Source organism: Peromyscus leucopus, chromosome 22, assembly GCF_004664715.2.
Source record: "Peromyscus leucopus breed LL Stock chromosome 22, UCI_PerLeu_2.1, whole genome shotgun sequence".
Classification (NCBI taxonomy): domain Eukaryota; kingdom Metazoa; phylum Chordata; class Mammalia; order Rodentia; family Cricetidae; genus Peromyscus; species Peromyscus leucopus.
Genome location: NC_051081.1, coordinates 6,546,949 through 6,569,281, shown reverse-complemented (window position 1 = coordinate 6,569,281; position 22,333 = coordinate 6,546,949). Strand labels below are relative to the sequence as shown.

The window sequence follows — 22,333 nt, the reverse complement described above, 5'->3', positions numbered from 1 at the left end:
CCTTGTATTTGTAGGTTTTTACACAAGAATCAATATTGTGAAGGTGGATAATACATGAATATTTACTATAACACTGGAGGTTTCCACTGGGATCACTTTCATATAAGTCAATACTTTTAGCACTAGGTAAGGGATTAGCAAAGGCAATGCAATTCTTTGGGTTCTCTAGAATGGACTTTATAAGGTACATTAGTTAATAATGAGGCATTAATCTAACAAAACTGTAAACATTTAAGTACTTCCTCCTTAAAATCAATTTTTGGTATACAAAAGTTTGGAGGAAAAATCAATGGGTTCAGCACATGTTGTATAATAGAATTTTCCTAAAGAGATGCAACAGACATATGCACCAACTCACAAAAAGGAGAAGTGACAAAGAAAGAAAGTATGGATGCCACTGAAGTCTAACTTGTAGAAAGAATGAGTTTTATTTGAGTACTTACAGGAATGCGGGGGAAGGAATTGCTTACAGGAATAAAAGGGGCTCAGACAGTGGCCATCATAAAACTCCAACCCAGCATGTTATAGCTTATGAACACTGGACACCCTGAGCACACTGCACACCTGTAGGCCTATCTACAGGTTGGATGGCATTATTTCTTGGAAGCAAAATGTGCCAGAGCCTCTTCTAATCAGTATAACTGGTCTGATTTCCTTCAATGAAGTTAAGCATAATGAATCCCATCAATTTCCTGAAGATATAGAAAGATGTTTACTTACTGTGTAACCAGCTTCCCTTCAGGATGAATTGCTGCAGTCTCCAGAAAACAACTAAGCAATAGTACATTCTTCAATTTCCTCCACTTTGCATTAATTATGCAGTGTATGATTCTAAAAAATGTTTTAATGAAAATTTTCCAACATTGTCACATTCAGAATTTTGCTTCTGTGTAAACTCTTGATATTCTCTAAAGTTTCAACATAACATAAAGGATTTCACAGGTTTCTCGTTTTCATGATTTGCTAGTATAGAGCTTACACTGCTTGGTAAGACAGAGCTAGGATAAAACATACACCACATTATTTACAACTAAAACTTTTCTCCTGGGTATGAATTTTCTGATGTTTTCTAAGCGTTTAGGTATAGGTAAAGGACTTCTCACATTCATGACATTTGTAAGGCTTCTCTCCTGTATGAATTTGCTGATGAACTCTAAGATGATAGACATTTATATAGGACTTCTCACATTCACTACATTTGTAAAGTTTCTCTCCTGTATGAGTTTGCTGATGAACTCTAAGATGATAGACATTTATATAGGACTTCTCACATTCACTACATTTGTAAGGTTTCTCTCCTATATGAGTTTGCTGATGAACTCTAAGATGATAGACATTTATATAGGACTTCTCACATTCGCTACATTTGTAAGGTTTCTCTCTTGTATGAGTTTGCTGATGAACTCTAAGGTGAGCAGCATGTACATAGGATTTCTCACATTCACTACATTTGTAAGGTTTTTGTCCAGTGTGGATTTTCTGATGTGTTCTAAGATTTGAGTTAGTTGCAAAGGATTTCTCACATTCACTACATCTGTAAGGCTTTTGTCCTGTATGAATTCTCTGATGTACTCGAAGATCTGAGCCACGTGTAAATGATTTTCACATTCACTACATTTGTAAGGTTTCTCTCTAGTATGAAATAGCTGATGTGTTCTAAGCGCTGAACCACATGTAAAGGATTTCCCACATTGACTACATTTGTAAGGTTTTTCTCCTATATGAATTCTCTGATGTACTCTAAGATTTGAGCCACATGTAAAAGATTTCTCACATTTATTACATTTGTAAGGTTTCTCTCCTGTATGAATTCTCCAATGATTTCTAAGACTTGAACCTCTGCTAAAGGATTTCTTACAATCACTACATTGGTAAGGTTTCTCTCCTGTATGAATTCTCTGATGTTTTCTTAGTCCTGAGCCACTTGGAAAGGATTTCTCACATTCACTACATTGGTAAAGGTTCTTTCCTGTATGAATTCTGTGATGTATTTTAAGACTTGAGACACGTGTAAAAGATTTCTCGCATTCATTACATTTGTGAGTTTTCTCTCTTGTATGAGTTCTCTGATGTATTTTAAGATATGAACCACTTGAAAAAGGTTTCTCAAGTTCACTGCATTTGTAAGGTTTCTTTCCTATATGAATTCTCTGATGATTTCTAAGACATGAACCTCTGGTAAAGGATTTATCACAATCACTACATTGGTAAGGTTGCTTTTGAGGAAGGGTATTGTAATGGTTTTTCATTTGATACAACTGATTAAAACACTTGCCACTTGGTTTACATTTATAGGGTTTCACTCTACAATGAGTTATCTGATGTATCCTGAAGCTGCAGTAGGCCTGGAAGCATTTACCACATTTCCTGCATTGATGTGATTTCTTTCCACTATGGACTTGTTTCGGAGTAAGTTTAAGTTTAAAGTCAAATGATTTATCATACATTGTATTTTTCTGTTTTTTCCATCCATTGTGTATTCTTTGATTTTGAGTAATGATTGAATACAAATTTAAACATTTCCCATTGTCTTTATATTTGCAAGGTTCTTCTCCATTATTCCCACTTTTATGACTGTTTAGGTTTGATAATCCAATAGAGGCATCCCTGTGATTACCACATCCATACTTGTTGCAGTTTCCTGTAGTATCACATGTGTTAAAAGGTGTACACTGGGAGTATTCGTAAAGCATTTTGTTGAGCTTATTATAAGACTTCTGTTGGATATTCACATGCTGATAAACAATGTACTTTGAGCCTTGATCCAAGATGTTCTCGTGTTTACCACATATTCGATGTTTCTCTGAAAAATGAGCACAAATGGGGATAACAGAAATCAATGAATGGATAAGATTCAATGCCTGATGTTTCCTAAAGTTTTCAAAGACAGGTAAAATAGCAAATCTCAGAAAAAGAGCTCTCAGCATAGACCTTCTGTGTTTCACTATCATTAAATGACTGGTAATAAGAAACATTCTAGTCTCCAATAAAACACAAGGATCACTAAGATGTTATGGAATATTAATTTAAGATGTATTACATTCATTTATTCTGTGGAATATTTGTTTAATGATGCAAAGATGTGATACATTCTTTTATGTTGCATTTGTTTAACTCTGTGAAGTGGTGTTACTGTGCCTGTCTAAAACACCTGATTGGTCTAATAAAGAGCTGAATAGGACAGTCCCCACCAGCCTGCAGACAGGTGAGATACCTGCCTCCAGGCTGCACCACCATCTATGCCACCCACTGGATACTGTCCTGGCCACTCAACCCCAAGCACCTGAAAACCCTCCCTGTAGCCAGCCCTCCCCCACAACCCCAGCAGACTACATAGGCACAAGTGCAAATCACACCAGTTAGAAAAACAGGTGAATGACTGGCCTCTCAGCTGGACTATCCCAAAGTCCAGACCCTAACAATACCCTAGCACACATTTGGTGCTCCTCCTCCTCCCATCCCAGCACCAGAAAGGGAAGTGGACCCAGCCCCCACCAATGGTGGAACTCCACTGCTCTGCTGCAGTCCCCAACAGCCTGCAGACAGGTGAGATACCTGCTTCCAGGCTGTGCCCCTACCCCTGCAACCCAATGGGTACTGTCACACCAAGACCCACTCTGCCACTCAGCCTCAAACACCTGAAAACCCTCCCCATAACCAGCCTCCTCCGTAACCCCAGCAGACTATACAGGCACAGGCGCAAACACCAACAGATAGAAGAACAGGCACAGGCACAAGCCACACCAGCTGGAAGCAAAGATGAGTAAATGCAGTTGTAAGAAAACATCCAACAACCAAAAGAGTAATATGGCAGCACCAGAAACCAATGATCCTATGACAGCAAAACCTGAACATTCCAATGCAGCTGAAACACAAGAAAATAAAATTAAAATTCATTTTATGAAATGACAGAGGCTCTTAAAGAGGAAATAAAAATTCCCTTAAAGAAGTCAAGGAAAAGAAAAACAAAAAATTGGAAGAAATCAATAAATCCCTTATAGAAAGCAAATAAAAAACAACCAAACAGGTGAAGAAAATGTTTCAAGACATAAAAACAGAAACAGAAAAAAAATAAAGAAAACACTACAAATGGAAAATATGGGGAAAAAACCAGAAACTACAGATGCATGCATCACCAACAGAATGCAAGAGATGGAAGAAAGAATCTCAGGAATTGAAGATATGTTAGAGAAAATAGATTCATCAGCTAAAGATTTTAGATCCAAAAATTCCTAACACAAAACATCCAGGAAATCTGAGACACCATGGAAAGAACAAACCTAAGAATAATAGGAGTAGAAGAAGGAGAAGAATCCCAGCTGAAAGGCAGAGAAAACATATTCAACAAAATCAGAGAAGAAAACTTTCCCAACATAAGAAGAACATGCCTATAAAGGTACAAGAAACTTATAGAACACCAAATAGGCTGGATCAAAGAATAAAAAAACTAAAAATACAGAATAAAGAAAGAATTTTAAGAGCTGCAAAGGAAAGAGGCCAATTAATGACAGCCTAGATGACTATAACCAGCAAAACTCTCAATCACCATGGATGCAGGAAACAAGATAATCCATGGAAAAACCAGATTTAAACAATGTCTATCCACAAATGCAGCACTACAGAAAGTAGTAGAATGAAAATTCCAACACAAAGAACTCAGTTACATCCACAAAAGCATAAGCAATAGATAATCTCACAACAGCAAAACCCAAAGAAGGGAAACACATACACTACCATCACCACCACCAAAACCAAAAAATAACAGGAATTAACAATCACTGGTCAATAATCTCTTAATATCAATGGACTCAATTCACCTATAAAAAGACACAGACTAACAGAATGAATATGAAAACAGGATCCATCCTTTTGTTGCATAAAAGAAACACACCTCAACTTCAAAGACAGACACTACCTCAGAGTAAAAGGTTAGGAAAAGATTTTCCACTCAAATGGACTTAACAGGCAAGCTGGTATAGCTCTCCTAATATCCAACAAAACAGACTTCAAACTAAAATTAATCAGGTCATTGAGAAGGACATTATATATTTATCATAGGAAAAATCCATCAAGGTAAAATCTCAATTCTGAACATCTATGTATGGTGATATTTTATTTGTATTAAAATGTTGTTTGTATGTTAATAAATAAAGTTCCCCAGGGGTCAGAGCTATTAGCAAGCCATAGGAAAGCCAGGCGGTGGTGGCGTACACTTGTAATCCCAGCATTTGGTAGGCAGAGCTAGGTAAGTCTCTGTGTGTTCAGGGACACAGACAGCATTGGATACACATGCCTTTAATCTCAATACCAACCATAGAAGACCTGGACAGTGACAAGGCGGTCATGTGGTTGGATTTACAACCAATGAGAAGGCAGAACAGAAACTTTATATAAAAACTTTAACACAGGAAGTAGCCATCTTTCAGAGAGGTAGGACCACCGCAGGAAGAAGGGTAAGGTTTTAGCTCTTAGCTCTGACAACTTGGATTTCTTCTTTGCATTGGTTCTGTTTCTTATTTAATAAGATGGTTGGTTACAACTACATTTGGCACCCAACGTGACAAGAATCCATTAAAAAATGCTTGGCTTGGCTTGGCAGCAGGTCTGGTTTCCGGCCTGGGTGGCCTGGCTCCCTAGCTCAGGCCCAGGTCTGACTGCCCTGCAGGTGGAGCTACTTGCTTAAAGCCGCTGCTACAAAAAACTCAGGCCTGCCCTGCTGAACAGGGCCCCTGCCTGTAAAGCCAAGGCTTGACTTGGCTCAAGTGGGAAAAATGTGGCTGGATTTAAGCAAGTCAGAACTTGTGGCTACGCTTTCGTGCTCTCTCTCTCTCTCTCTCTCTCTCTCTCTCTCTCTCTCTCTCTCTCTCTGGATTCACACCTCGGACACCAGGTGGCTGTTTTGAAATTCCCTTGGATTTCTACTGTTCTACCCAGACTTGGTAAGTCAAATAAAATATCTATTTAAAAGAGAATTTTTTTCTACATTAAAAAATGGGCTTTATGTGTACATTGGAAAAAAATTGGGCTTTGTTTGAAATTTTAGGCACTCTGACAATGGAACAACCATATGAGAAGATTAATATTGATTGAATTATTCAGTTCATTACTTTTCTTATCCTCATTATACTATTTAAAAAGATAGTCAATTTAAGTGCCAGGATAACTGTTAAACCTGTAAAAATGAATTATAGAGAAATTCAAATACAGACAGAAGAAATTAACAGTGAAGTTGTTTCAAGATTGGATCACAAGGTTACATAAAGAAAGCCTGTTTTCACACAGTCACCCTTAATTTATCCGGTAGCCATACAGCAGCTACCTGGTAAAGAGAATGGACAAAATACTTGGATTCCAATTGAAATCTTAGACTTACAAAGATTTAAGGAGGCAATAGCATCTTATGGCATGCATTTCCCATATGTAAAGCAAATGTTAAAACCTGGTCAACTTGTAATAGGATTCTATCACAGACCTGGGGGGAGCTGGCACAGGCTGTTCTTGAACCCGAACAAAATCTCCAGTGGAAAATGTGGTTCAATGAGGAAACTAAAAATACAGAAAAACAATGGAGGAATAAAGGAATACAAGTCTGCCAGGATCAGCTTATTGGAGAAGGCCAATATGCTTCAGTACAAACACAATGTTTATATGATATCTAAACCCTAATTCTATATTGAATGGCAGCATTGAATGTATTGGGACAGAGTTAAGGAACCAGGAAAAAACAGAGTCATTTACAAAGGTTATACAGGGCCCAAAAGAATCTTTCACAGATTTCTTACAAAGATTGACTTCAGCAGTACAGAGAATGGTCCCGAATTCAGAGGCTAGTCAGATAATAATGGAATCTTTGGCCTTTGAGAACACAAATGCAGCATGCAAAAGAATAATCAGGCCATTAAAGGCAAGATCTGCACCCTTGGAAGATTGGATTATAGACACGATTAATGTTGAGGCTCATGACCATGATGATATGTGGGTAGAAGAAGCAATTCAAAAGGTTTGAGGAATGTTAGATGTTTTGGATGTGGAAAGCAAGGACATTTGAAAAGGGACTGTAAACAGGTCATTCCTAGAAATAATATTTCTTAAAGGAACACTGGCAACAGAATGCCCCTTCCTTCTGGAGTATGTAGAAGGTGTGGTAAGGGAAAACACTGGACTAACAAATGTAGATCAACAAGGGATAGACAGGGTAATACTTTGCCTCAGTTTTTGGGAAACTCCCAGAGGGGCCTCAAGCAGGCCCCCACAGTAAATCCAGTTCAAACCTTTCCTGCACTTGTAGAGGAAACCCCTACTCAAAGCAACTAAATAACCAAATGCCTACTGGAATAAACCATGTTGGTCAGGATGATAAAACAGAGAGAATAGGAAATTCAGGAAAAAACATAAAGAAAAATTTTTGGCAAACTTCTATTAATGAACAAAGACCAAAACTAACAATAAAAATAAATGGTGTTTTGTTGTCTGGTCTGGTAGACACAGGTGCGGACATTACCATAATTGCACCAGAATTTTGGCATCCAACTTGGCCTCTTCAAAAGGTAAATGTTCAACTATTAGGAATTGGGACATTATCTCAGGTGAAACAGAGTGCAAGATGGCTGGAATGTATCGGTCCAGAAGGACAGAGAGGAAAATTAAAACCATATGTGGCTAACATAGCTATGAACCTGTGAGGTCGAGACTTGTTACAACAATGGAATACTCGGATTAACATCCCTCCACTCTCAGAAACAAATCATAAACTAGCACATGTTTCTGAGAGAACTATTAGAAGATATTATTCTAATGAGTGGTCACCAGCCATCCATGTCATACAAGAACAGGGCACAACAACTGATAATCTTCCAAAAACACCAACAGCTCTATGTTTAAAATGGTCAACAGACAAGCCTGTATGAGTTCAGCAATAGCCTTTAACAACAGAGAAACTCTAGGCTTTAGAAGAGTTAGTAGAAGAACAGTAAATGCTCAGCATATTGAAGAATCAACCAGCCCTTGAAATTCTCCTGTATTTGTTATTAAAAAGAAATCTGGTAAATGGAGAATGGTAACAGACCTTAGAGCAATTAACAAAGTAATTTAGCCAATGGGCTCTATACAATCTGGAATTCCTTTGCCTACTCTGTTACCAAAAGGATGGCCTCTCATAGTGATTGATTTAAAAGACTGTTTCTTTTCAATACCCTTACAAGAAAAAGACAGAGAAAGATTTGCTTTCCAATCTACAGATTCAATGCAATCCCCATCAAAATCCCAACACAATTCTTCACAGACTTGGAAAGAAAAATACTCAACTTCATATGGAAAAACAAAAGACCCAGGATAGCTAAAAGAATCCTATACAATAAAGCAACCTTAGGAGGCATCACCATCCCTGACCTCAAACTCTATTATAGAGCTATAGGAATAAAAACAGCTTGGTACTGGTATAAAAACTGACATACGGACCAATGGAATCGAATTGAAGACCCTGACAATAATCCATGCACATATGTACACCTGGTTTTTGACAAAGGAACCAAAAATATACAATGGAAAAAAGAAAGTATCTTCAACAAATGGTGCTGGCATAACTGGATGTCAATATGTAAAAGATTACAAATAGATCCATATCTGTCACCATGCACAAAACTCAAGTCCATGTGGATCAAGGACCTCAACATAAATCCAGTTACACTAAACTTAATAGAAAAGAAAGTAGGAAGTACTCTTGAACGCATTGGCACCGTAGACCATTTCCTAAATATAACACCAACAGCACAGACCCTGAGCACAACAATTAATAAATGGGACCTCTCAAAATTGAGAAGCTTTTGCAAAGTGAAAGACACAGTCAATAAGACAAAAAGACAGCCAACAGAATGGGAAAAGATCTTCACCAACCCCACATCTGACAGAGGATTGATCTCCACAGTATATAAAGAACTCAAGAAACTAGACATCAAAATACTAAACAGTCGAATTAAAAATGGGCTAAAGAGCTAAACAGAGAATTCACAAAACAAGAATCACAAATGGCTGAAAGACATTTAAAGAAATGCTCAACATCCTTAATCATCAGAGAAACACAAATCAAAACGACTCTGAGATACCACCTTACACCTGTCAGAATGGCTACCTACGATCAAAAACACCAATGACAACCAATGTTGGAGAGGATGTGGAGCAAAGGGAACACTCCTCCTCTGTTGGTGGGAATGCAAGCTTGTACAACCACTTTGGAAATCAGTATGGCAGTTTCTCAGAAAATTAGGAATCGAACTACCTCAAGACCCAGCCATACCACTCTTGGGCATATACCCAAGGAATGCTGATTCATACCATAAAGATACATGCTCAACTATGTTCATAGCAGCACTATTTGTGATAGCCAGAACCTGGAAACAACCTAGATGCCCGTCAACTGAAGAATGGATGAAAAAAATGTGGTACATATACACAATGGAGTACTACTCAGCAGAGAAAAACAATAAGAGCATGAAATTTGCAGGCAAATGGATGGAACTAGAAAAAATCATCCTGAGTGAGGTAACCCAAACCCAGAAAGACAGTCATGACATGTACTCACTCATAAGTGGATTCTAGATATAAAATAAAGAACAACTAGACTACAACCCACAAAACCATGAAGGCTATATATATAGCATGGAGGTCCCTAGGACGACTGTGGTTTATAATAAATTTCGGTTTTACTCAATTACTGAGCAAGCCTCAATGAAACATCTCACTATTAAGATACATACTGTATCAAGCTGATAATAGAAAAATAAAATAATTAATTTTAAACAATAAATAAAAATAAAAGAAAATTTTGAAATATTAAACAAACAAACATTTTACTAAAGTAAAAAAAGGGAGAACTAGGGACTCATCATTCCTCTCCACATTCTATTCTTTCCCCTGTTTTATATATTTTAATTTTTTTTTTTTTTTTGGTTTTTCAAGACAGGGTTTCTCTTTGTAGCTTTGTGCCTTTCCTGGAATTCACTTGGTAGTCCAGGTTGGCCTCGAACTCACAGAGATCCGGCTGCCTCTACCTCCCAAGTGCTGGGATTAAAGGCATGCGCCACCACTGCCTGGCTTATATATTTTAAATTTTTATCGGTGGATTCTGCTGGAGTTTGTCGGTGGATTCTGCTGGAGTATCCGATGTAGATAAGCACTGGGGCACTCCTGTTGCAAATCACCCTCTGGAGTGATGGAAGGATCTTTCTACTAGCACATGGAGGAGACCTGATCTAGTGTTGGTGTGGCTCCGGGGTTCTGATTATGTCTTTCCTCAGAACAATGAGGTTCCTCTTTGGATTCCTGAGCACTGAACGCGCCCTGTGACTACTGCTGAAACTCAACATGACAGAGACCTAATGGGTCTTCATGAAAAAAATCTACCCTTCTGATGCCATATATATATATATATATATATATATATATATATATATATATATATATATATATAATTGCATGAATACTGCAAATATAATCTATGAATACCACAAATGTGATCAATATCATGAGTGTAATTAATGAATATCATGAGTGTAATTTAAAAAATAAAAATTTAAAAAAAAAGAACCACAGGGGGGGAAAAAAGATTTGCTTTCACAGTACCTACTTATAATAATTCTCAACCAGTTATAAGATTTAAATGCAGGGTCCTCCCACAGGGAATGTTGAATAGCCCAACTCTGTGCCAATATTTTGTACAACAGCCATTGGAAATGGTACGTAAAAAATTTCCTAAATCTATAATTTATCATTATATGGATGATATTTTACTAGCTGACTCAAATGCAGATACTTTAGAAAGAATGTTTGAAGAAGTAAAGAAAATTTTGCCTTGCTGAGGATTACAAATTGCTCCAGAAAAGATACAAAGAGGAGATTCTATTCATTATTTAGGATATAAAATAGAGCTACAAAAAATTAGACCCCCAAAGGTGCAAATTAGGAGAGATCAACTACAGACTATTAATGACTTTCAAAGATTATTTGGAGACATTTCTCATCTAAGAACAATTGTTGGGGTAAAAAATGATGAACTGACTAATTTGTTCAAAACCTTAGAAGGTGACAAGGACTTAAATAGTCCAAGAGAATTATCACCTGAAGCTGAGAAAGAATTGGCCTTGGTAGAAAAGAAAGTACATGAAGGGCATGTGGATCATATTGATCCAAAGCTGGATTGCATTTTGGTTATTTCACCTTCTAGGCGTTCTCCAACAGGAATATTAATGCAGAGGGAAGATATTATATTGGAATGGATATTTTTATCAAATAAACCAAATAAAAAATTAAAAATTTATGTGGAAAAAAAATCTCTGACCTGATTTGGAAAGGAAAATTGAGACTTCGTCAATTAGCAGGAATAGACCCAGCAGAAATTGTCGTACCATTAACTAAGGAGGACATTGAAAAATTATGGAGAGAAAGTGAACCTTGGCAAAAAGCTTGCAGTAATTTTTTTGGGAGAAATTAACAGCAAATATCCCAAAAGCAATAGAATTGATCTTATAAAGAGAGCTGATTGGTGATAGATATGGATCTATTTGCAGCCTTCTGCATGTTGATATCCAGTTATGCCAGCACCACTTGTTAAAGATGCTTTCTTTTTTCCATTGTACACTTTTGGCTTCTTTGTCAAAAATTATATGTTCATAGGTGTGCGGATTAATGTCAGGGTCTTCAATTCGATTCCATTGGTCCACATGTCGGTTTTATGCCAATACCAAGCTGTTTTTATTACTGTAGCTCTATAGTAGAGCTTGAAGTCAGGGATCGTGATGCCTCCAGAGGTTGTTTTATTGTACACGATTCTTTTGGCTATCCTGGGTTTTTTGTTTTTCCATATGAAGTTGAGTATTATTCTTTCCAGGTCTGTGAAGAATTGTGTTGGTATTTTGATGGGGATTGCATTGAATCTGTAGAGTGCTTTTGGTAAAATTGCCATTTTTACTATGTTGGTCCTGCCTATCCATGAGAATGGGAGATCTTTTCATTTTATGACATCTTCTTCAATTTCTTTTTTCAGGGACTTACAGTTCTTGTCATATAGGTCCTTCACTTGCTTGGTTAGTGTTACCCCAAGGTATTTTATGTCATTTGTGGCTATTGTAAAGGGTGATGTATCTCTGATTTCCTTCTCACCTTCTTCGTCCACTGTATATAGGAGGGCTACTGATTTTTTTGAGTTGATCTTGTATCCAGCTATGTTGATGAAGGTGTTTATAAGTTTTATCAGTTCCTGGGTGGAATCTTTGGGGTCACTCAAGTATACTATCATGTCATCTGCAAATAGGGAAAGCTTGATTTCTTCCTTTCCAATTTGTATCCCCTTAATCTCCTTATGTTGTCTTATTGCTCTGGCTAGAACTTCAAGTACTATATTGAATAAGTATGGGGAGAGCAGACAGCCTTGCCTCGTTCCTGATTTTAGTGGAATTGCTTTGAGTTTCTCTCCATTTAATTTGATGTTGGCTGTTGGCTTTCTGTAAATTGCTTTATTAGGTTTAGGTATGTTCCCTGTATTCCTGATTGCTCCAAGACTTTTATCATGAAGGGGTGTTGGATTTTGTCAAATGCCTTTTCTGCATCTAGTGAGATGATCATGTGGTTTTTTTCTTTGAGTTTGTGGATATAGTGTATTACATTGACGAACTTCATAGGTTGAACTTTAAATGTAACCAACCACTTTAGTAAAATAAGAAACACAGAACCAATGTAAAAGAGAAAGCCTAGAGGTCAGAGCTCAGAGCTAAAATCTTACCTCCTGCAGTGCTCCTACCTCCCCGAAAAAGAGCTACTTCCTGTGTGTCTGTCTTTAAATAGTCTTTCTGTTCTGCCTTCTCATTAGTTGTAAATCCAAACATATGACTGCCTAGTCAGTGCCTGTAAGTACCGCCCTCCAGGTCTTAAAGACGTATGTCTCCAATGCTGGCTGTATCCCTGAACACACAGAGATCTACCTAGCTCTTCTAACCACCATGCTCTTGCTATGGCTCTAATAGCTCTGACCCCCGGGGAACTTTATTTATTAACATACAATGAAAATCACATTTCAGTACAAATAAAATACCACCATATTTCCCCTTTTATTTTTTAACAAAAAGAAAATACATCTACATTGAACCACCCTTGCATCCCTGGGATGAAGCCTACTTGATCATGGTGGATAATTGTTTTGATGTGTTCTTGGAGTATGTTTGCCAGTATTTTATTGAGTATTTTTGCATCAATGTTCATGAGGGAGATCAGTCTGTAGTTCTCTTTCTTTGTTGCATCCTTGTTTGGTTTAGCAATAAGGGTAATTGTAGCCTCATAGAAGGAGTTTGGTAATGTTCCTTCTGTTTCTATTGTGTGGAACAACTGAGAGTATTGGTATTAACTCTTCTTTGAAGATCTGGTAGAATTCTGTGCTGAAACCATCTGGTCCTGGGCTTTTTTTTTTTTTTTTTTTTTTTGGTTGGGAGACTTTTAATGACTGTTTCTATTTCCTTAGGGGTTATTGGACTATTTAAATAGTTTATCTGGTCTTGATTTAACTTAGATATGTGGTACCTATCCAGAAAATTATCCATTTCTTTTAGGTTTTCCAGTTTTGTGGAGTAGAGGTTTTGAAGTATGACCTGATGATTCTCTGGATTTCCTCAATGTCTGTTGTTATGTCCCCCTTTTCATTTCTGATTTTGTTGATTTGGATTCTCTCTCTCTGTCCATATCTGTCACTGTGCACAAAACTTAAGTCCAAGTGGATCAAGGACCTCAACATAAATCCAGCTACTCTGAACCTGCTAGAAGAGAAATAGGAAGTAGTCTTTATGCATTGGCATAGGAGATCACTTCCTAAATATAACACCAGTAGCACAGACACTGAGAGAAACAATCAATCAATGGAACCTCTTGAAACTGAGTAGCTTTTGTAGAGCAAAAGATATGGTCAACAAGGAAAAGTGACAGCCTACAGAATGGGAAGAGGTCTTCACCAACCCCACATCTGACAGAGGACTGATATCCAGAATATATAAGGAACTCAAGAAATTAGACATCAAAATGACTAACAGTCCAATTAAGAAATGGGCTATAGAACTAAACAGAGAATTATCAACAGAGGAAACTCAAATGGTTGAAAGACATTTAAGGAATTGCTCAAAATCCCTAATCATCAGGGAAATGCAAATCAAAACAACTCTGAGATACCACCTTGCACCTGTCAGAATGGTTAAGATCAAAAACACTAAAGACACCTTATGCTGGAGAGGATGTGGAACTATGGGAACTCTCCTCCACTGCTGGTGGGAATACAAGCTTGTACAACCACTCTGGAAATCAATATGGCACTTTCTTAGAAAATTGGGAATCAATCTCACCCAAGATCCAGCTATACCAGCTGGGTGGTGGTGGTGTACGCCTTTAATCCCAGCACTCGGGAGGCAGAGGCAGGTGGATCTCTGTGAGTTCAAGGCCAACCTGGTCTCCAAAGCGAGTTCCAGGAAAGGCACAAAGCTACACAGAGAAACCCTGTCTCAAAAAACCAAAAAAAAAAAAAATTCAGCTATACCACACTTGGGCATATACCCAAGGAGTGCTCAATCATACCACAAGAGCACTTGCTCAGCTATGTTCATATCAGCATTGTTTGTAATAGCCAAAACCTGGAAACAACCTAGATGCCCTTCAACTAAAGAATGGATAAATAAATTGTGGCTCATATACACAATGGAATACTACTCAGCAGAGAAAAACAATGACATCATGAGGTTTGCAGGCAAATGGATGGATCTAGAAAAAATCATCCTGAGTGACGTAACCCAGACTCAGAAAGACAAACATGGTATGTACTCACTCATAGGAGGGTACTAGATATGGAACAAGGATGACTGGACTGCTACTCACATCACCAGGGAGGCTACCTGGAAAACCGGACCTGGAAAGACACAGGGATCACCAAATGATGGAGAAATGGCTGAGATCTACATGAACAACCTGGACATGAGTGGGAGTAATGAAGGGCGAGGGTCAAGGGAAAGAAAGCCTGTGGGAGCGGGAAATCCCAGCTGGATCAAGAACAGAGAGGGAGAACAAGGAATAGGAGACCATGGTAAAAGAAGACCATATGAGAAAAGGAAGAAACAAAGTGCTAGAGAGGCCCACAGAAATCAACAAAGATACCCCCACAATAGACTGCTGGCAATGGTCGAGAGACAGCCGGAACTGACCTACTCTGGTGATGGGATGGCTAAATACCCTAATAGTCAGGCTAGAAACCCCATCCAATGACTGAGGGATCTGGATGCAGAGATCCACAGCTAGGCCCTGGGTGGAGCACTGGGAGTCTAATTAGTGAGAAAGAGGAGGGTTTATATGAGTGAGAATTGTTGAAACCAAGGTTGGATAAAGCACAGGGACAAATAGCCAAACCAATGGAAACACATGAACTATGAACTAAAGGCGGAGGGGCCCCCAACTGGATCAGGCCCTCTGAATAGGTGAGACAGTTGATTGGCTTGGTCTGTTTGGGAGGCATCTAGGCAATGGTACCGGGTCCTGTGCTCATTGTATGAGTTGGCTGTTTGAAACCTAGGGCTTATGCAGGGATGCTTGGCTCAGTCTGGGAGGAGGGGACTGGACCTGCCTGGACTGAGTCTACCAGGTTGATCTTGGTCCTGGGGGGGGAGGTTTTGCCCTGGAGGAGGTGGGAATGGGGGGTGGAGCTGGGGGGAAGGGGAGGGTGGCAGGAGGGGTAGAAAAAGGGAATCCGTGGCTGATATGTAGAACTGAATGATATTGTAAAATAAAATAAAAGGAAAAAATTAAAAAATAAAATAGACTTCCTGTGGATGAAAAAAAGAGAGCTGATTAGATTTTGCCTCAAATTGTACAGGAAAAACTCATATCTGGAGTTTGTACATTTTATACAGATGCCAACAAACAAGGAAAGGCAGGTTACAAATCAGAAAATTTAAGTAAAGTGGTTCAAAGTCCTTATAATTCAGTTCAAAAATCAGAATTGTATGCTATTCTGTTGGTATTAATGGATTTTTCAGAACCTCTCAACATAGTAACTGACTCTCAGTATGCTGAAAGAGTAGTATTACATATTGAGACTGCAGAATTTATCCCTGATGCTTCAGAATTAACTTCACTATTCATTCAATTACAAGATACAATCAGGAAAAGGAGTCATCCTTCATATATATAACTCACATCCGATCTCATACTAGTCTGCCAGGCCCTCAAGCACAAGACAATGATGAGATTGATAAATTATTGATAGGAAATGTGCTGGAGGCCTCAGAATTTTATTTAAAAAAAAAATCATGTCAATAGTAGAGGTTTAAAAAAAGGATTTTTCCATAACCTGGCAACAAGCCAAAGAAATAGTAAAGAAATGTCCTATTTGTTCATTCTACAATCAAACACCATTACCAACAGGATGTAATCCAAAGGGTAGTCAGAGGAATAAAATCTGGCAGATAGACGTGTTTCACTTTGCAGAATTTGGAAAATTGAAATATGTACACCACACCATCGATACTTATTCAGGATTTCAATGGGCAACTGCTTTGAGTTCTGAAAAAGCTGATTCTGTAATCACTCATTTGCTAGAAGTTATGGCCATCATGGGTATACCTGAACAAATCAAAACTGACAATGCTGCATCATATGTCTCTGTTAAAATGAAACTGTTTTTTGCTTATTACAATATAAAGCATATTACAGGTATACCACATAATCCTACAGGTCAAGCAGTTATAGAAAGATCAAACAGAACTGTAAAGGATATGCTAAATAAACAGAAAGGGGTAACAAAAAACCCCAGAAATAGACTGCATAATGCTCTATTAACTTTGAATTTTCTCAATGCCAATGAGAAAGGAACAACAGCTGCAGAGAGATATTGAATAACAGAAAAAACTACAGAATTAAATCAACCTATATACATTAAGGATGTGCTGATCTCAGAATGGAAACCAGGGTATGTATTATGTTGGAGACAAGGTTTTGCTTTTATTTCTACAGGAGAAGATAAGCTGTGGGTACCATCAAAATTGATAAAGGTTCAATTTCAACAAGAGAGACCTCTTAATTAGAGGAGGTGATAGTTCATCAACTAGCATAAACATCCAATTTAAACTAACTTGTACCAGTAACACAAGTCTTTTCATTTAGTCGGATAATAACTTGCCAAAAAGGAACATCCCAAAAATCCTTGGGGAAAGGTTTTTGTTTTTGTCGTTAAGGAGAATGAAGGTTAAGGAATCTGAAGAACACTGGACAAATGAGACAACTGAAGAAAAGGGACAAATCATCTATCCCAGGAAACAGAGTGAAATAGCGTATGGGTATATCATCTAAAAAATTTTATGTCTTCCTAAATGTTTGTTTCTACTTTTCTCTAAAGATTTAACACTTTTCAATTAAAATTTAAAGCTGACTTTGGAGTTGGAACATGGCTCTCTCCTTCTTTAAACTCAAGCATGTTGTTAAAAGGAAAATGCAAACTGCCTGTATCATGCCAGAAGAAAAGAGCAATCTTCTGCTATGGGACAGGAGAAAAGCCAAATTAGTTAAGGGACTATTCTATTACTAATCTCAACTCTTTGATTCTATTCTGATTCTTTAAACTTTTCTTAAAGTATGAATTTTATATCAAAATTTACAAGATTAATATATATAGATATAAATAGATATATATATATACATTTTAAATGTTGTTAAGATATGAATGGTCATATAGAGTACTAACTAATTCTAAAAAGAAAAAAGGCTTCAATTAGCTGCATATATATGTCCTTGTGTTCGAGTCTCTTATCAGTTTTCTGCAGGAATTCACAGCCATACCTAACATCAACTGAAGTCTCCAGGAAGAAGATGGGGCCCCACAGCAACAACAATTCCACGTGGACAATAATAACATCACTAAGCTAACAAACATCATCTACAGATCAGCTTTGAACTACAAAGTGCTCAGAGCAATTTTGAGATAGCTAGCTGAGATGATCCAGTCTAAAAGACTACTTGAATAAGAATTTGAGATAAACCCTGAACTTTGGCATTATACACAGACTGGATAACAAAGGAAATAGTTACCTTTCCTAGAATTTGACAATAAACCTAAAATTTTTCTTTTCAGGATAAATATACCTTTGGCCATACCAAGCAGGAAGCAATTTCAAGAATACAACGCCCACATTCCCAAAGAGGTGTATAGCTAGAGTTTTCCTGCCTTGCCACATTCAGGACAAATCTCTCTCACCCGCCAGTCCCACAGCCACTCAGACCCAACTAAGTAAACACAGAGACTTATATTGCTTACAAACTATATGGCCATGGCAGGCTTCTTGCTAACTGCTTATACCTAAAATTAATCCATTTCCATAAATCTATACCTTGCCACGTGGCTCGTGGCTTACCGGCATCTTCACATGCTGCTTGTCATGGCAGTGGCTGGCAGTGATTCCTTCTGCCTTCCTGTTCTTTCCTTTCTCCTCTCTGTTAGTCCCGCCTATACTTCCTGCCTAGCCACTGGCCAATTAGTGTTTTATTTATTGACCAATTAGAGCAATTTGACATACAGCAGAGGTGGAGTGGGGCGGGTGGTTTTTTTGTTTGTTTGTTTGTTTGTTTTTGTTTTTGTTTTTGTTTTTCGTCTTTTAATGGGTTTTGGGTCTGGGATAATTTTAATTTATTAGGGGTGTTGGTTACAAGTTGTTGTCAAGGGTTAAGAAAACGGCTAAGCAAAGGAGATTAGATTTAAGGTTCTTTTTTTGTTTGTTTGTTTTTGTTTTTTTGTTTTTCGAGACAGGGTTTCTCTGTGTAGCTTTGCGCCTTTCCTGGCACTCACTTGGTAGCCCAGGCTGGCCTCGAACTCACAGAGATCTGCCTGGCTCTGCCTCCCGAGTGCTGGGATTAAAGGCGTGCGCCACCACCACCCGGCCTAGATTTAAGGTTCTTGTTGAGAGAGAGAGAGAGAGAGAGAGAGAGAGAGAGAGAGAGAGAGAGAGAGAGAAAGAAAGAAAGAAAGAAAGAAAGAAAGAAAGAAAGAAAGAAAGAAGAAAAATGTAAATACTTTACATTGGATTGGATTGTTTTATATTGTATACAAATTATATATATTGAAATTGATATTGTTAGAAAATGCTATATGTATATTTCTAATTGTACTTATACCATTCATTTAACAATGTAATGCAATTTTCTGATCCTTGAATGTTGTTATTACCAACTATTAGGATATAAAGAAATGAAAGTTAGTAGTTAGACATTATAATAGAACTTGTAGTCATATTAGGTATGTTTTCAAGATTGAGCAGATATATTTTAGATAGACAGGTTATCTTCAAACTCTTCAGAGATCTACAGAATATGGCATTTACGATGTTTTAATAACTTAGAATATTTTTCTTTTTTGTCATGACTATGAGACATGTCGGCTCCTGGCAGTACCAATCTACTTCAGAGAAAATATGAGCATTTTGAAAAAACTGCAATTGGAGTTAACTTTCATTGTGGCAAAAGTTAGCCACTGGACAACAAAGTATCATCGAATCAACTGCTGACAAACAGGACAGACAGGACACGACACAAAGGACTACTGATTCTTTCCAAAACAAGTGTGGTTATGGCTTTATCAAAAGGCATCTTTTGAGGCCAGGACAATATGGCACCATCCCTGAAGTGGCCTTCGCAATCCGGAAAAGGTACAGTGCCCTTTTCTTCGAAGGCAGCTGAACAGGCAGTGGGCTGATGGCTTCTGATGTGCAATGGGACAGCAGCTGAAACAGTTATTCTTGAAGAGTAACTAAGCTCATGCCTCTCAATAGTAGAATGGCATTTAATAGAGGGATGTGGAGAAGAACGGGATGCTGAGAGGAAGCCACATACACACATAGCCAAGAAGAATAGACAGCTGAATTTAAAAACCATCAACAATTACCAGAATTTAAAATCCTGAATCATGACATGATACTAGAGGAATTCAGGTATTTCTGGTATATGGACTGCTCTCACCCAATGTGAGGTTGAACTGTTGACCTTGTCTACATCCTAGTTCACAAATGAGTCTGTCAGATACGCTAAGCATATAGGCTAAAGATGATGCCCCAACACTGTGGAGAAACCTCAGATGACTGTCCAAGCAGCTAGCTGTTTCTGTCAACTCACATATTTTTGGAAGTTGCTTGCATGTACTTCCTGTTTTTATTTTTGTTAACTAATATTATTTCCTTCTTGGGTCTCTGAGGGAGTTGAAGATTAGTTAGTTATAGTTGAAGATTAATTAGGATAGAAAGTGAATTCGATGCAATAAGATAGACAATGGAATTATTTTCTCTGAATTTGTCAAATACAAATGAACTAGACATTGTTTAGGTATTTATTACTTGTATATATTGTATATAGTTATTGTACTTTTGTATATAGTTTTTCTTATGTTAGTTATAAGCTTTTTCCTTTTTTTTTTTTTTTTTGGTTTTTCGAGACAGGGTTTCTCTGTGTAGCTTTGTGCCTTTCCTGGCACTCACTTGGTAGCCCAGGCTGGCCTTGAACTCACAGAGATCCACCTGCCTCTGCCTCCTGAGTGCTGGGATTAAAAGCGTGTGCCACCACCGCCCGGCAGCTTTTTCCTTTTTTCTTTTTATTAAAATAGAAAAGGGGAAATATGGTGATATTTTATTTGTATTAAAATGTTATTTGTATGTTAATAAACAAAGTTGCCTGGGGGTCAGAGCTATTAGCAAGCCATAGGAAAGCTGGGCAGTGGTGGCATATGCTTGTAATCCCAGAACTTGGTAGGCAGAGCTAGGTAAGTCTCTGTGTGTTCAGGAATACAGACAGCATTGGATACACCTGCCTTTAATCTTAATACCAACCATAGAAGACCTGAAGGTCTATACAGACAGACAGTGATGAGGCGGTCATGTGGTTGGGTTTACAACCAATGAGAAGGCAGAACAGAAACTCTATATAAAGACTTTAACACAGGAAGTAGCTCTCTTTCGGAGAGGGAGGACCACCGCAGGAGAAAGGGTAAGGTTTTACCTCTTAGCTCTGACCTCTTGGCTTTCTTCTTTGCATTGGTTCTGTGTTTCTTATTTATTAAGACAGTTGGTTACATCTACACATGACTGTGCTTTTGGTTTCTGACAACTTCACACAAACTGAAGTGAACTGAGAAGAAACCACAACTGAAGGATTGCCCACTGTGGGCATTGCCAAGATTTGTCAGGAGGGCCTGGGTTGTATAAGAAAGCAAGGCGACCAGTCAAAGGAGAAACTGTCGTTACTCCATGCTCTCTACTTCAGTTCCTTTCTCTATGCCCCAAACAAGGGCACCCACATATGTAAAAGAAACATTATTAAAGTTTAAAACACACATTAACCACACCCACTAGTAGTGGGAGACTTCAACACCTCACTCTCACCAATGGACAGGTTTGCCAGACAGAAAATTAACAGAGAAATAAGGGAACTAATAGATGTTATGATTCAAATGAACTTAATAGACATCTACAGAACATTTCACCCAAACACAAAAGAATATATGTTCTTCTCAGCACCCCATGGAACCCACTCTAAAATTGACCACATACTCAGCCACTAAGCAAATCTCAACAGATAAAAAAAAACTGGAATAACCTCCTGTATGTTATCAGATCACCATGGCTTAAACTTAGAATTCAACAAAAACACAAATTACAGAAACCTACAAACTCATGAAACTGAATAATATTCAACTGAATTACCAATGGATCAAGGAAGAAATAAAGAAAGAAATTAAAGACTTCCTAGAATTCAATGAAAATGAATGTACAACATACCCAAACCTATGGGACCCCAAGAAAGCAGTGGTAAGAGGAAAATTCATAGAATCAAATGTCCACATAAAGAAGTTGGAGAAATCTCACGCTAGTGACATAACAGCACAACTGAAAGCTCTAGAACAAAAGGAAGCACACTCACCCAGGAGGAATAGATGCCAGGAAATAATCAAATTGAGGGCTGAAAGCAATAAAAATAGGAACAAAGAGAATAGCACAAAGAATCAGTGACATGAAGTGTTGGTTTTTGAGAAAATCAACAAGATAGACAAACCTTTATCCAAACTAACCAAAAGGCAGAGAAACAATATCCAAATTAACAAAATCAGGAATGAAAAGACATAACAACAGACAACGAGGAAATCTAGAGAATCAGCAAGTCATACTTAAAAACCTGTACTCCACAAAATTGGAAAATATAAAAGAAATGGACGATTTTATGGATAGATACCACATAAGAAAATTAAAGCAAGACCAGATAAACAACTTAAATAGACCTATAACACCTA

General features: G+C 37.8%; 1 pseudogene; it reads right to left on the bottom strand.

Moving 5' to 3' along the window:
- Positions 1–405: 405 nt before the first annotated feature.
- LOC114687942 overlaps positions 406–22,333 on the bottom strand; it is a 33,217-nt pseudogene continuing 11,289 nt past the window's right edge.